The sequence below is a fragment of the Manis pentadactyla genome, chromosome 11 (genome assembly GCF_030020395.1).
Source record: "Manis pentadactyla isolate mManPen7 chromosome 11, mManPen7.hap1, whole genome shotgun sequence".
NCBI lineage: Eukaryota > Metazoa > Chordata > Mammalia > Pholidota > Manidae > Manis > Manis pentadactyla.
In genome coordinates this window covers 61,445,605-61,460,066 of record NC_080029.1, presented here as the reverse complement: position 1 = coordinate 61,460,066, position 14,462 = coordinate 61,445,605, and positions in this window count along the sequence as shown.

Here is a 14,462-nt window from a genome sequence, read left to right as displayed (position 1 = left end):
ACAGATGGCCAACAGACACATGAAAAGATGCTCCACATCGCTAATTATCAGAGACATGCAAATTAAAACTACAATGAGGTATCACCTCACACCAGTAAGGATGGCTGCCATCCAAAAGACAAACAACAACAAATGTTGGCGAGGCTGTGGAGAAAGGGGAACCCTCCTACAATGCTGGTGGGAATGTAAACTTGTTCAACCATTGTGGAAAGCAGTATGGAGGTACATCAAAATGCTCAAAACAGACTTACCATTTGACCCAGGAATTGCACTCCTAGGAATTTACCCTAAGAATGCAGCAATCAAGTATGAGAAAGATCAGTGCACCCCTATGTTTATCGCAGCACTATTTACAATAGCCAAGAATTGGAAGCAACCTAAATGTCCATCGATAGATGAATGGATAAAGAAGATGTGGTACATATACACAATGGAATACTACTCAGCCATAAGAAAAGGGCAAATCCAACCATTTGCAGCAACATGGATGGAGCTGGAGGGTATTTTGCTCAGTGAAACAAGCCAAGCAGAGAAAGAGAAATACCAAATGATTTCACTCATCTGTGGAATATAAGAACAAAGGAAAAACTGAAGGAACAAAACAGCAGCAGAATCACAGAACTCAAGAATGGACTAACAGGTACCAAAGGGAAAGGGACTGGGGAGGATGGGTGGGTAGGGAGGGATAACGGAGGGAGAAGTAGGGGGGTATTAAGATTAGCATCCATAGCGGGGTGGGAGAAAGGGGAGGGCTGTACAACACAGAGAAGACAAGTAGTGATTCTACAACAGGTTGCTACGCTGATGGACAGTGACTGTAAAGGAGTATATAGGGGGGACCTGGTATAGGGGAGAGCCTAGTAAACAAAGTATTCGTCATGTAAGTGTAGATTAATGATTAAAAAAAAAAAATGCAGTTCCTATGTGGTGACCTCTAATGAGTTCTACACAATGATATAAAGGACATATAAAAGTGTAGGCAAAGGGTCTGTTTGTGTTTATACAGAGGATCAAAGCCTAATTTGGCTACCCGAAAATGAACTAAGAAACGATATGAAAGAGAACTTCCAACATCAGCACTCTCGGGAAGACTCATGCCAGAAGATGATCATCAAAAAACCCCAACAAAGATCCACGCACTGCTACAGCTGTAGATGCACTCATCCCACCAGCTCCTGGACTTGCCATGGGAATGAAGGAGATATCTAAGCTGGCCTGTGCATACAGTAAAACAACAAATTTGACTGGATCTATACTGTTGGAACTCAACCAAGAATTAGGAGAAGTGCAAATTGTAGCGCTCCAAAATCTTACAACTACAGACTATTTACTGTTAAAAGAACATATGGGATGTGAACAGTGCCCAGGAATGGGTTGTTTTAATTTGTCTGATTTTTCTCAAACTATTCAAATTCAGTTAGATAATAACCATCATATCATTGATAAGTTTTCACAAATGCCTAGGGTGCCTAACTGGTTTTCTTGGTTTCACTGGAGATGGCTGGTAATTACAGGTATGCTTTGGTTATGTAACTATACTCCTATTATGTTAATGTGTGTGTGCAATTTAAGTAGTAGCTTAAAATATATACATGCTGAAGTTACTCTACAAGAAGATATGTCAAAGAAATAATCAATCTTCCCATGTTTTCTCCCGCCTGCTACTTCTATAGCTTTTCTTCTTCCTTCCTAATTACAACGAATTCTTAAATAGAATTCGTGCCTCATATCAAATTTACCGAGTATCATAACTCCTCCAAGTGGTAAAGATACCTCAAGACAAATGCTGGGCATAGAAGCCACAGGGCATAAATATGCAAAGAAATAAAAAGCTAACCATTTCAAACAGTAAGGCTTCTCTCTCACTTACCAACTTAACATTTCCCTGTATGGCCCCGGAAGATGACTGGTTAGCCAGAGACGGGTAAGATTCCTCAAGGGAGGAACAACCTAAGACAGGCACAGTCGCAGGGGGGCCATCAGGCGAGAAATTGGGGATCAACGGAGGTGAGGCTTAGAACCTCACCCCCCCTGTTCTGAGAGAAATCTTCTGCATATGTGGATGTTTTATTGCCCTTGTCTAGCTTGGATTAACACATAGTCTACAGGCACACACCTGATCATCTACATTTGCTCTCTTACAACACTAAACTATGTTTTCTACCTTTATCTTGTATCTACCTACCACTTCAGCATCTTATTAAAAATAATAAAGAGAGAAATGTGGTATCCACATATAAATCAAGTATAAAAATCAAATGTGTATTCATATTTGAACTGACTGTTTATAGTTCATAATGCATGAGCAAAACCAAAAGTTTCTGTGATGACTGCCCTTGTACTGTTCACCATGTAACTTATTCACTATGTAAGAATTTGTTCTCCATGTAAGAACTTGTTCGTTATGCTTCAGAAGATTGGAGACTGACGAAAATTAGGCTTGGGGTGGATTAATGATTGTGCATTGAGCATTGACTCCCCTATACAGAATTTTATTGTTGTTAAATTAGGCTTGGGGTGGATTAATGATTGTGCATTGAGCATTGACTCCCCTATACAGAATTTTATTGTTGTTAACAACCATTTGACCAATAAATATGAGAGATGCCCTAACAACAACAACCAAGAAAAAGTACACACTTCCAATTGTAAAATAAATAAGCAACCGGGATGTAATGTATAGCATAAGGAATATAGTCAAAATATTGTAACAACTTGGTATGGTGATAGCTGGTACTTAGAATTATCATGTATATAAATGTTGAATCACTGTGTTGTACACCTGAAACTAATGTAATGTAATACTGTGTGTCAACTACCCTTCAATAAAAAATAATTATCTAAAAAAAAAAAAAAAAAAAAAAAGTGTCTTATAGTTTTCAGGGTATAGGTCTTTCACTTCCTTGGTTAAGTTTATTCCTAGGTATTTTATACTTTTTGATGCTACTGTGAATTGAATTGTTTTCCTGATTTCTCTTTCTATTAGTTCATTGTTAGTGTATAGGAACGCCACAGATTTCTGTGTATTAATTTTGTATCCTGCAACTTTGCTGAATTCTGATATTCTAGTAGTTTTGGTGTGGAGTCTTTAGTGTTTTTTATGTACAATATCATGTCATCTGCAAATAGTGACAGTTTAATTTCTTCTTTACCAATTGGAATCCTTGTATTTCTTTGTTTTGTCCAATTGCCGTGGCTAGGACCTCCAGTACAATGTTGAATAACAGTGGGGAGAGTGGGCATCCCTGTCTTGTTCCCAATCTCAGGGGAAAAGCTTTCAGCTTCTCGTTGTTCAGTATGATGTTGTCTGTGGGTTTATCATATATGGCCTTTATTATGTTGAGGTACTTGCCCTCTATACCCATTGTGTTGAGAGTTTTTATCATGAATGAATATTGAATTTTGTCAAATGCTTTTTCAGCATCTATGGAGATGATCATGTGGGTTTTTTCCTTCTTTTTGTTTATATGGTGGATAATGTTGATGGATTTTCGAATGTTCTACCATCACCACTGTAAGGTTTCTGTTGAGAAGTCTGATGTCCCTGGAATGAATCCCACTTGTTCATGGTGTATGATCCTTCTGATGTATTTTTTAATTCGGCTTGCTAATATTTTGTTGAGTATTTTTGCAGCTACGTTCATTAGGGATATTAGTCTGTAGTTTTCTTTTTTGGTGGGGACTTTGCCTGGTTCTGGTATTAGGGTGATGTTGGCTTCATAGAATGAGTTTGGAAGTATTCCCTCCTCTTTTATTTTTTGGAAAACTTTATGGATAATGGGTATTATGTCTTCTCTGTATGTCTGATAAAATTCCGAGATAAATCCATCTGGCCTGGGGGTTTTGTACTTGGGTAGTTCTTTGATTACTGCTTCAGTTTTGTTGCTGGTAATTGGTTTGTTTAGATTTTCTGTTTCCTCCTTGGTCAGTCTTGGAAGGCTGTATTTTTCTAGGAAGTTGTCCGTTTCTCCTAGGTTTCCCAGTGTGTCAGCATATAGGTTTTCATAGTCTTCTCTAATAATTCTTTGTATTTCTGTGGGTCAATCATGATTTTTCCTTTCTCGTTTCTGATTCTGTTTATGTGTGTATCTCATTCTCTTTTTCTCTTAATAAGTCTGGCTAGAGGCTTATCTATTTTGTTTATTTTCTAAAAGAACCAGCTCTTGGTTTCATTGATTTTTTCTATTGTTTTATTCTTCTCAATTATATTTATTTCTTCTCTGATCTTTATTATGTCCCTCCTTCTGCTGACTTTAGGCCTCATTTGTTCTTCTTTATCCAATTTCGATAATTGTGATGTTAGTCTATTCATTTGGGATTGTTCTTCCTTCTTTAAATATGCCTGGATTGCTATATACTTTCCTCAAGACTGCTTTTGCTGCGTCCCACAGAAGTTGGGGCTTTGTGTTGTTGTTGTCATTTGTTTCCATATATTGCTGGATCTCCATTTTAATTTGGTCATTGATCCATTGATTATTTAGGAGCATGTTGTTAAGCTTCGATGTGTTTGTGAGCCTTTTTGCTTTCTTTGTACAACTTATTTCTAGTTTTATACCTTTGTGGTCTAAAAAGTTGGTTGGTAGGATTTCAGTCTTTTGGAATTTACTGAGGTTCTTTTTATGGCCTAGTATGTGGTCTATTCTGGAGAATGTTCCATGTGCACTTGAGAAGAATGTGTATCCTGTTGCTTTTGAATGTAGAGTTCTGTAGATGTCTATTAGGTTCATCTTTTCTAGTGTGTTGTTCAGTGCCTCTGTGTCCTTACTTATTTTCTGTTTTATGCATCTATCCTTTGGAGTGAGTGGTGTGTTGAAGTCTCCCAAAATGAATACATTGCATTCTATTTCCTCATTTAATTCTGTTAGTATTTGTTTCACATATGCTGGTGCTCCTGTACTGGGAGCATATATATTTATAATGGTTATATTCTCTTGTTGGACTGGTCCCTTTATCATTATGTAATGTCCTTTTTTATCTCTTGTTACTTTCTTTGTTTTGAAGTCTATTTTGTCTGATACTAGTACTGCAACACCTGCTTTTTTCTCCCTGTTGTTTGCATGAAATGTCTTTTTCCATCCCTTGAGTTTTAGTCTGTGCATGTCTTTGGGTTTGAGTTGAGTCTCTTGTAAGCAGCATATAGATGGACCTTACTTTTTTCTCCATTCTATTACTCTGTGTCTTTTGATTGGTGCCTTCAGTCCATTTACATTTAGGGTGATTATTGAAAGATACGTACTTATTGTCATTGCAGGCTTTAGGTTTGTGGTTACTAACGGTTCAAGGTTAGCTTCTTTACTATCTTACTGTCTAACTTAACTCACTTATTGAGCTATTTTAAACAGTGGTGTTTCTTTATTTCTCTCCCTTCTTATTCCTCCTCCTCTTTTCTTCATATGTTGCTTGTTTTATTCTGTGCTCTTTTGTGTTTCCTTTGACTGCTCTTGTGGGTAGTTGATTTTATTTTTTGTCTTTTGTTAGTGTTTGGTTGGTCTTCTTTCTTTGCTGTGATTTAATTTTATCTGGTGACATCTATTTAGCCTTAGGAGTGCTCCCATCTAGAGCAGTCCCTCTAAAATACCCTGTGGAGGTGGTTTATGGGAGGCAAATTCCCTCAACTTTTGCTTGTCTGGGAATTGTTTACTCCCTCCTTCATATGTAAATGATAATCATTCTGGACACAGTATTCTTGGTTCAAGGCCCTTCTGTTTCATTGTATTAAATATATCATGCCATTCTCTTCTGGCCTGTAAGGTTTCTGTTGAGAAGTCTGATGATAGCCTGATGGGTTTTCCTTTGTAGGTGACCTTTTTCCTCTCTCTAGCTGCCTTTAATACTCTATCCTTGTCCTTGATCTTTGCCATTTTAATTATTATGTGTCTTGGTGTTGTCCTCCTTGGGTCCTTTCTGTTGGGAGTTCTGTGTATTTTCGTGGTCTGATCGATTATTTCCTCCCCCAGTTTTGGGACGTTTTCAGCAATTATTTCTTCAAAGACACTTTCTATACCCTTTTCTCCCTCTTCTTCTTTACCCCTATAATACGAATATTGTTCCATTTGGATTGGTCACACCGTTCTCTTAATATTCTTTCATTTCCTTGAGATCCTTTTATCTCTCTCTGCCTCAGCTTCTCTGTATTCCTGTTCTCTGATTTTTATTCTATTAATGGCCTCTTGCACCTCATCCAGTCTGCTCTTATGTCCTTCCAAAGATTGTTTCATTTGTGTAATCTCCCTCCAGACTTCATCCCTTAGCTCTTGCATATTTCTCTGAACATCCATCAGCATGGTTATGACCTTTATTTTGAATTCTTTTTTGGGGAGATTGGCTAGGTCTATTTCCCCTGACCCTCTCTCAGGGGTTGTCTGGACCATTTTGGACTCGACTGAATTCTTCTGCCTTTTCCTGGTGATAGCGGTGGCTGTAGGCTGGTAGCACATGTGTCAGCTGGGAGAATAAAGTCCTTTCCTGCTTGCTGTTTGCCTTGCCCTTCTCCAGTGCCTGTGTTGGTTACCTGCACTCCTGGAGCAGCTTCTGGGTTAATCCCCCAAGCTGCTGTTGGAGGGGTCTCTGTCAGAGTAGCCCAGAGCCCTGCAGGGAGTGGCAGGCATGCCGGGGTTGCTCTCCCATGATAGTGGTGCCCCTGCCGGGCAGCTGTGTGCCAGCAACAGCCTTTGGGTCTGACTTGGGCGGCTGTGCGCCAGGCTGAGCAGCTCTTGGGGGTGTGACTGCTCCTGGGCTGCTCCTCTGCTGCTGCCGCCAGCTCACGCAGTCCACTTCTGGGCCCCTCTGGCACTGCCGTGGGCTCACATGAGCCTCTCCCAGTCCCTACTGGCACTGCTGCCGCCGGCGCGTGCGGGCCCCTCCTGGGCTGCTTGGTTGCCACTGCCGTGTGAGGTTGCTCCCGATCCCCTCTGGTGCCACTTCCACGGGCTCATGCAGGCCACTCTGTTGCCACCACTGCCGGCTTGTGCAGGCTGCTCTGTTGCTCCTGCTGCCGGCTAATGTGGGCCGGCCCCCGGCTTCTCGGCCACCACTGCCGTGGGCTCATGCAGGTCACTCCCAAGCCCCTCTGGCGTTGCCTCTCCCGGCGCGTGCTGCCGCTCTCCCACTACTGGGCCAGTGTGTTGGGGTCCACGCTGGTTGGGGGAACAACTGGCAGGCTGCTTATCACCGTGAGTGGCTTCAGAGCTGCGCTGCCACCCAGGGAGTTAGGTCGCCTAGAGTTCCCTGGATTCCCAGGTGCTGGGGTGCATGTGTCGGGACGACTTCGTCCAGCTGTGAGGTCCCTGTCCCTTTAAGACTTGCAAAAAGCACTCTCTTTTCTTGTGTTTCAGGGGCGCCCGCTGCCAGGACTTGCTCGCAGGTTTTGCTTTTCTGTTTCTCTAATATCTAGCACCCTGTGCACTGTGTGTCTATGCTCCTGGTGCGGATTTCTAGAGTTGGTTGTTTAGCAGTCCTGGGCTTTCACTCCCTCCCCTCTCTGACACCTTTCTTCCCACCAGGGTCTGGGGTAGGGGGGCATTTGGGTCCCGCTGGCCCGCGGCTTATATCTTACCCCCTTCGTGTGATACTGAGTTCTCGCAGATGTAGATGTAACCTGGCTGTTGTACTGTATCTACTGGTGTCTCTTTTAGGAATAGTTGTATTTGTTGTATTTTCAAAAATATATATGTTTTTGGGAGGAGATTTCTGCTGAACTACTCACGCCACCATCTTGGCTCCTCCCCTCTTCATGAAATTTGTATTATAAATATCCTTACCCAAACTTTTTATTGTCCTCTTAATTCTACTTTTAAATTCATGCTTTGTCCTTTGTTCACCTCCTGCAGTGTTCACCTTCCTATACAAATCTTCCAAATTAATCCCATATTTTCTCTTAAGTCCTCCCCAACTACCTTCTATTACCAGTAGAGGACTGTGAACATTCAGTCAAGACTCCTTCAAGAATATCTTGAATACCTACCATTGTTATGGAAGTGTGCTAACTGCAAGGGACTAAAATGCAATATTTGTTCCAGTTCCTCCTTTAAGGAGGTAATCAGCATGTTGCGAAGATAGTAGGTATGCACATGAAAGAATGAAAGAGCAGCAGAAGACATTGTGGGAGGTTGTGCCTTATTTTTATGGTATTAGTCACAGGAGCTGATAGAGACAGAGGAAAGAGACACATGCATAAATAAGAACAATCATATTTATGACAAAAAAATTAAGATCTAAAAAATATGTAGTACTTAGTTGATGAGAGGGTGTAAGGAGTCTGCACAGTCTTTGTGGGGAATTTGAGGGATGTGGGAAGCAGTGGTGAGACCCATCTGGGTGGAGTGGAAAATCTGAGGCATTGAGAAGGAGAATGGACCCGGCCAGATCAAGGGGACTGTGAAAGCTAGATTCAAGAACTTTTGGTCCTATTGAAAAAGATAGCCTAATTTAAGGGTTTTTTAAGGTCATTTACTTTTCTGGCAGCAATATATACATGTGTTATGGTGGATTTCAAGCCAGAAACAGCTCTCTATTTGAAAATAAAATATCTAATGATGGACCTCCAGAGACCTTTTCTGAAATACAAATCGAGTTTTGTTCTCACATTCTCCACCCTACTTCACTCTCTTCCCAGCCCCCCAAAGAATTCTAGAGGATTCTTTCCACTTGTATGATAAAGACAAAAATCATTAACATGGTCTCAGGGGCCTCTCAGATCAGACCTGTCTGTTTCCAAGTACCTAGATTTCTCTGTAAGCTATTCCTTCCAGGCCTGCCTTCTGTTTCCTCCAGGGCTCTGTTCTGCTGTGTTTATGTAAGATCTTCCCTCTGATTGATCCTTATCTCTTGACCAGTTTTCTCCTTTTCATCATTTAGATGTTCATTTAATCCCCCTATTATCACCCCCATACAGAGGCCTTGGTCCCACTCTAACTGGAGCTATTCATAATACCAGTTTTTAAAAATGTACATATTTGTGTATTTGCAATATGAGATCATTTGATTTAATTATGGGATTATTGTTTAATGCCTTTTTCTCGTTAGACTATAGACTTCTGAGGGCAGAGACTATTTTCAATTGTTTTCCTGTTGTATCTATCTCCTGTCCCTAGCATATAATAGGTACTCAATAAGAATTTATTAAATAAATAAATGAAATCTTAGAACATTCATTTTCTCCATTCCCATGACACTATTCTAATTCCAATGATATGATCTGAATTATGAGAAAAATGTCCTATCTCAACTTTGAAATTATAATTTATGTGGCCCAGTATTTTATAACTGTGGAAAGCGGTCTCTAAAAGTGTCATTCAGATGCCTACATTGGACTGAATTACTAGAGCTTAAATAGAACTTGTTGATGAAAAGATTGTTATCTTTGCACAGGGCACTATGCTCGGTGCTGTGAATTATTCCAAGCCAAATGATGCATGACTTCTTCTTGGCTTATCATATGTTAACTAGGGGATTTATACAAAACTACCTGTATATATGGTAGATTGTGAGAGCTCTAAGTACTACAGCAAGGGAAGTGGGGACAACTTAATTCTGATGCAAGGAATCTGACAAGGCTACAGTGAAAAGTAACAAGGTCTTGAAAGATGGGTGTGGTTTTGACAACCAGATTTTGGGAATACAAAAATTCCAGGCAGAAGGAAAATAATAACTAAAAATACAAAGCACAAAAACCCCAAATCACTGAAGAGGGGAGGCAAGCAGGGCTAGAGCAGGGGATGGAGGGTTTGCAAGTGTGTTGTGATAGGGAGTAGACTAGGAATGTCATGTGAACTAATAATATGTTACACTATTTGCATGTCTTTGCTGGGCTCTGAGCAGTTACCCAGGATGATGAACATGCAAGTGCCAAAATCAAAAGTGTGGGGTTTGGTGGTAAGAGACTGGAAGACAGCTCTGCAGGTTAAGGAAGGAGGGAAGAGGCAAAGAGAAGAAAACTTTACAAGAGCCTAGGGGAAGCTAAGGAGGACCTGACTGTGTTAGTGAAGCCAGGGCTCTTGTTCATGGAGCCGAAGAATAAACTTTGTGAATAGTCAAGGTAGGAGAGCCAGGGAGAGGCTTTTATTTAGAGAGAAAGTAGAACAGAGCTCCTGGCTCAGGCCAGGAGGGGACAAGAGAGTCCCGGGTGGTGCGTTGTCTAGGGGATTTATAGGCGGTTGAGAGACAAAGGGCTAGGGATGTACACCTGCTAAGTGGTCTCAAATACCTTTGAAGAAACACTAAGTTTCTTATTAGTCTTCCTGGTTATTTACAAGAATTTTACTGCTCTGATTTCCTCCCAGGATAGCAGCTTCCTGGTCTGGGAGCATATCACTCAAGGCTGCCTGCTTTGCTCCCAAGGTGGGCTGAGTTATTGTCTTACTTTTTAACTAATTGGGTTTCAAGATGAAATCCTTCCTGTTTTTTTACTATGTTGTTTTGGGCTTGCAGTAGTTTTGGGTTTGCTTGCCTCATTGCCCAAGTTGCAACAAATCATTTGTTCAGGGCTGGAGGAAGAAAAGCAGCACTTGGGTAAAGTTAGAAAAAAAAAATAAGCTGGGCCCCTCAGCAGGCCAAAGCAAATCTCTCAATGGTTATCTTGCTTTATTTTTTCCAGAGGCCCTCACCCAATTCTGTCTAAGTCCATGGTGTCTGTCTCATTAGTAGCAGTGAAATCAGGAGAAGATGGATAAGGGAAGCATTCAGAAAGTGGGGAGAACAAGATTCAGCACGTATGTGTTGGTATTGAACAACTGAAGGCTGGAAGTTAGCATGAGTTAACTGATGATAATTTAAAGCAAAACTAGTAGTGAGAACATGTTAGTAACAGTAACCTGTTCTTGTTGTTTTAAACCTTCTTGTAATCTTGTTAATATTATCCAAATCTCTTGATGGTAAAATATTACATCATTCACATCTTTACATGATCTAATAATGTATATGTCTGTAATTTTGATTCATCCAACTTGCCAGCTGTTGAGACTTTTCTTATTTAAAAACCTGCAGAATTTATTGGTATTCCTTTGTGTACCCCTTTTTCACCTTCTCATTTTCTAGTTGTCTGGTTTTACTTATAGCAAAACATGATCATGCTTTACGTGAGAGAAAAAGGATAACTCCTTTTCTTGCTGACTGCAAACCTCTGGCTTCCATTATTCTTTGGGCAATTTAACCCAGTGGACACTGATTAAGTAACTATCTGCCCAATATCCTGGGAGTCTCAGATGATTAAGGTGCTGTTCTTCTCTTCAAGGAACCCATATAGATGTAGGTAGAATGGAAAGCTCAATTAAATATAACAGGATATGGAAAGTACCATAAAAATACCAACAGCAAAAGCTACCACTTAAATCTCCTTTTCTTTCATTCCTTCCTTCCTTTAGAAAATGACTTGAGACCCTGCGCCAGGTCTTTGGCCAGGAATAGGATTTAAAGTGGTGAACAAGCCTGACCCAGGATGTGCCCATATGGAGCTTTATGATTATTGTTAAGGAATTTTACATTGAAAGATAAAAAGTAAATAAGTAAGTACCATTTTAAAAATAATTAGTTAAATAGATAAAAATAAGTGGAGAATGTATTATGAGGCATTTGTTGGGAAATCAATAATAATTTCAATAATAGACATTCAATAATAATGTCAATTATTCAATAATACTAATAATATTGATAGCAATATTTAATTAGAACTTAATATTGTCTTAAGTACAGGCACTCTGATTCCAGAGCTAATGATTTTATATTACATTATGCTACAATTATAGAAAATATATTTTCTCAGGTGGGGGTAACGACTTACGTAGTATGATAAGCAAAGGCTTGTCTAAAAAGATAATGTTTAGGCTGAGACAAGGTGGATAAAAAGGTAAAACTACACAAAGAATCAGGGCAGAGCATTTCAATGAGAAGAAATAGGATGTGTAAAGATTTGAAGACAGGAAAGAGCTGGTCATTTTCTAGGAGTAAAAAAATAGGTTTGTTTGAGCTGAAGGTAGTGAGCTATGAGAGAAAAGGATCTGAGTGAGATTGAAGAAATGAACAGGAACCAGATTGTGCAGGAGGTCTTGTCAGGCACAGAAAGAGTTTGTCTTTTATTTTAAGATAAATGAGAAAGCATAAAGCTTATATAAGCAGGAATGGTGACATTATCCTATTTATATTTAAAAAGTATCAAGTTGGATCCTATTTGGAAAATGGGTTAGAAAGTGTAAAACAGGAAGTTGAAAAGCTAGTATGTGCCAAAATCAGGATTTGAATTCAAATCATTCTGACTACAAAGTTAAGACTGGTAACCACCACTTGAAGCTATCCCCTACATTTGTAGTAGACTTACAACCTGGCATGGGGCATTGTCCTACCAGATACTGAAGAGCCGCAAATTGTACCCTTTTGTATCCTTTCCCTGCCTCTGTGACCCCCATTCTGTCTTTCTTTTTTTAATTTTGGTATCATTAATATACAATTACATGAGCAACACTGTGGTTACTAGACTCCCCCCATTATCAAGTCCCCACCACATACCCCATTACAGTTACGGTCCATCAGCATAGGAAGATGCCATGGAATGAATCACTACTTGTCTTCTCTGTGTTATACTGCCTTCCCTGTGCACCCCCCACCCCGCCAATTTGTGTGCTAATTGTGATGCCCCTTTTTACCCCTTATCCCTCCCTTCCCACACATCTTCCCCAGTCCCTTTCCCTTTAGTAACTGTTAGTCCATTCTGGGGTTCTGTGAGTCTGCTGCTGTTTTGTTACTTCAGTTTTTTCTTTGTTCTTATACTCCACAAATGAGTGAAATCATTTGGTTCTTGTCTTTCTCTGCCTGGCTTATTTCACTGAGCATAATACCCTCTAGCTCCATCCATGTTGTTGCAAATGGTAGGATTTGTTTTCTGCTTATGGCTGAATAATATTCCATTGTGTACATGTACCACCTCTTCTTTATCCATTTATCTACTGATGGACACTTAGGTTGCTTCCATTTCTTGGCTATTGTAAATAATGCTGTGATAACCATAGGGGTGCATATGTCTTTTTGAAACTGGGCTTCTGCATTCTTAGGGTAAATTCCTAGAAGTGGAATTCCTGGGTCAAATGGTGTTTCCATTTTTAGTTTTTTGAGGAACCTCCATACTGCTTTCCACAATGGTTGAACTAATTTACATTCCCACCAGCAGTGTAGGAATGTTCTCCTTTCCTTACATCCTCGCCAACATTTGTTGTTGTTTGTCTTTTGGATGGTGGCCATCCTAACTGGTGTGAGGTGATATCTCATTGTGGTTTTAATTTGCATTTCTCTGATGATTAGCGATGTAGAGCATCTTTTCATATATTATAAAGGAGCCATGGATATACAATGGGGAAATGACAGCCTTTTCAACAGCTGGTGTTGGCAGAACTGAATAACTATATGTAAGAGAATGAAACTGGATTACTGTCTAACTCCATACACAAAAGTAAACTCGAAATGGATCAAAGACCTAAATGTAAGTCATGAAACCATAAAAATCTTAGAAGAAAACATAGGCAAAACTCTTCTGAATATAAACATGAACAACTTCTTCATGAACATATCTTCCTGGGCAAGGGAAACAAAAGCAAAAATGAACAAGTGGGACTATATCAAACCAAAAAGCTTCTGTACAGCATAGGGTACCATCAGTAGAACAAAAAGGCATCCTACAGTATGGGAGAATATATTCATAAATGACATATCTGATAAGGGCTTGACATCCAAAATATATAAAGAGCTCAAGCACCTTAACAAACAAAAAGGAAATAATCCAATTAAAAAATGGGCAGAGGATCTGAACAGACACTTCTCCAAAGAAGAAATTCAGGTGCCCATTCTGTCTTTTGTTAGGTCTCAAGGGAGGGATAGTGTCAAAGGCTTTCGTAAGAAAAGAAGAAATGATGGACATTAATGAGTTTTTAGCTCATCTTTGCTCTGAACATAACTTCCCATGTCTGCTACACAAGCATATAATAAAGGTTTCTAAAATATATAATTGAAAGTGTTTTTTACTTTACATAATTAATCACCTGGTAGGGATGGGGGTGATCAAAATCAAATGCGTGGATAACATCCACAGAGATTCTGATTCAGTGTATCTGAGTTGAGGCATTTTAAATAACCACTCTGGTTAATTCTGAGACAGGTGATCCAAAGACTAAATTTAACAAGACACTCATTTGTGGTGGAAAGCTTTTAGATTTTATCCCAAGTATGGCACAATGACTTGGACATATCTACTCTATTAATATTATCAGCATTAGAACCATCAATTGCAAGTAACCCCAGAATATAATAGCCTATATACTTTGGTAGACTTCTTTCCCCAGTGCAATATAATACAATACACAGATAATCAATTTGGTCTCTTTCTTCAGGCAAGAGACTAAATAATTTATATAAACAATTTCCTGAATGGTCAGTTCCACAATGTGGCCTAAATATATCATGAAGATTAATGATAGATGGGT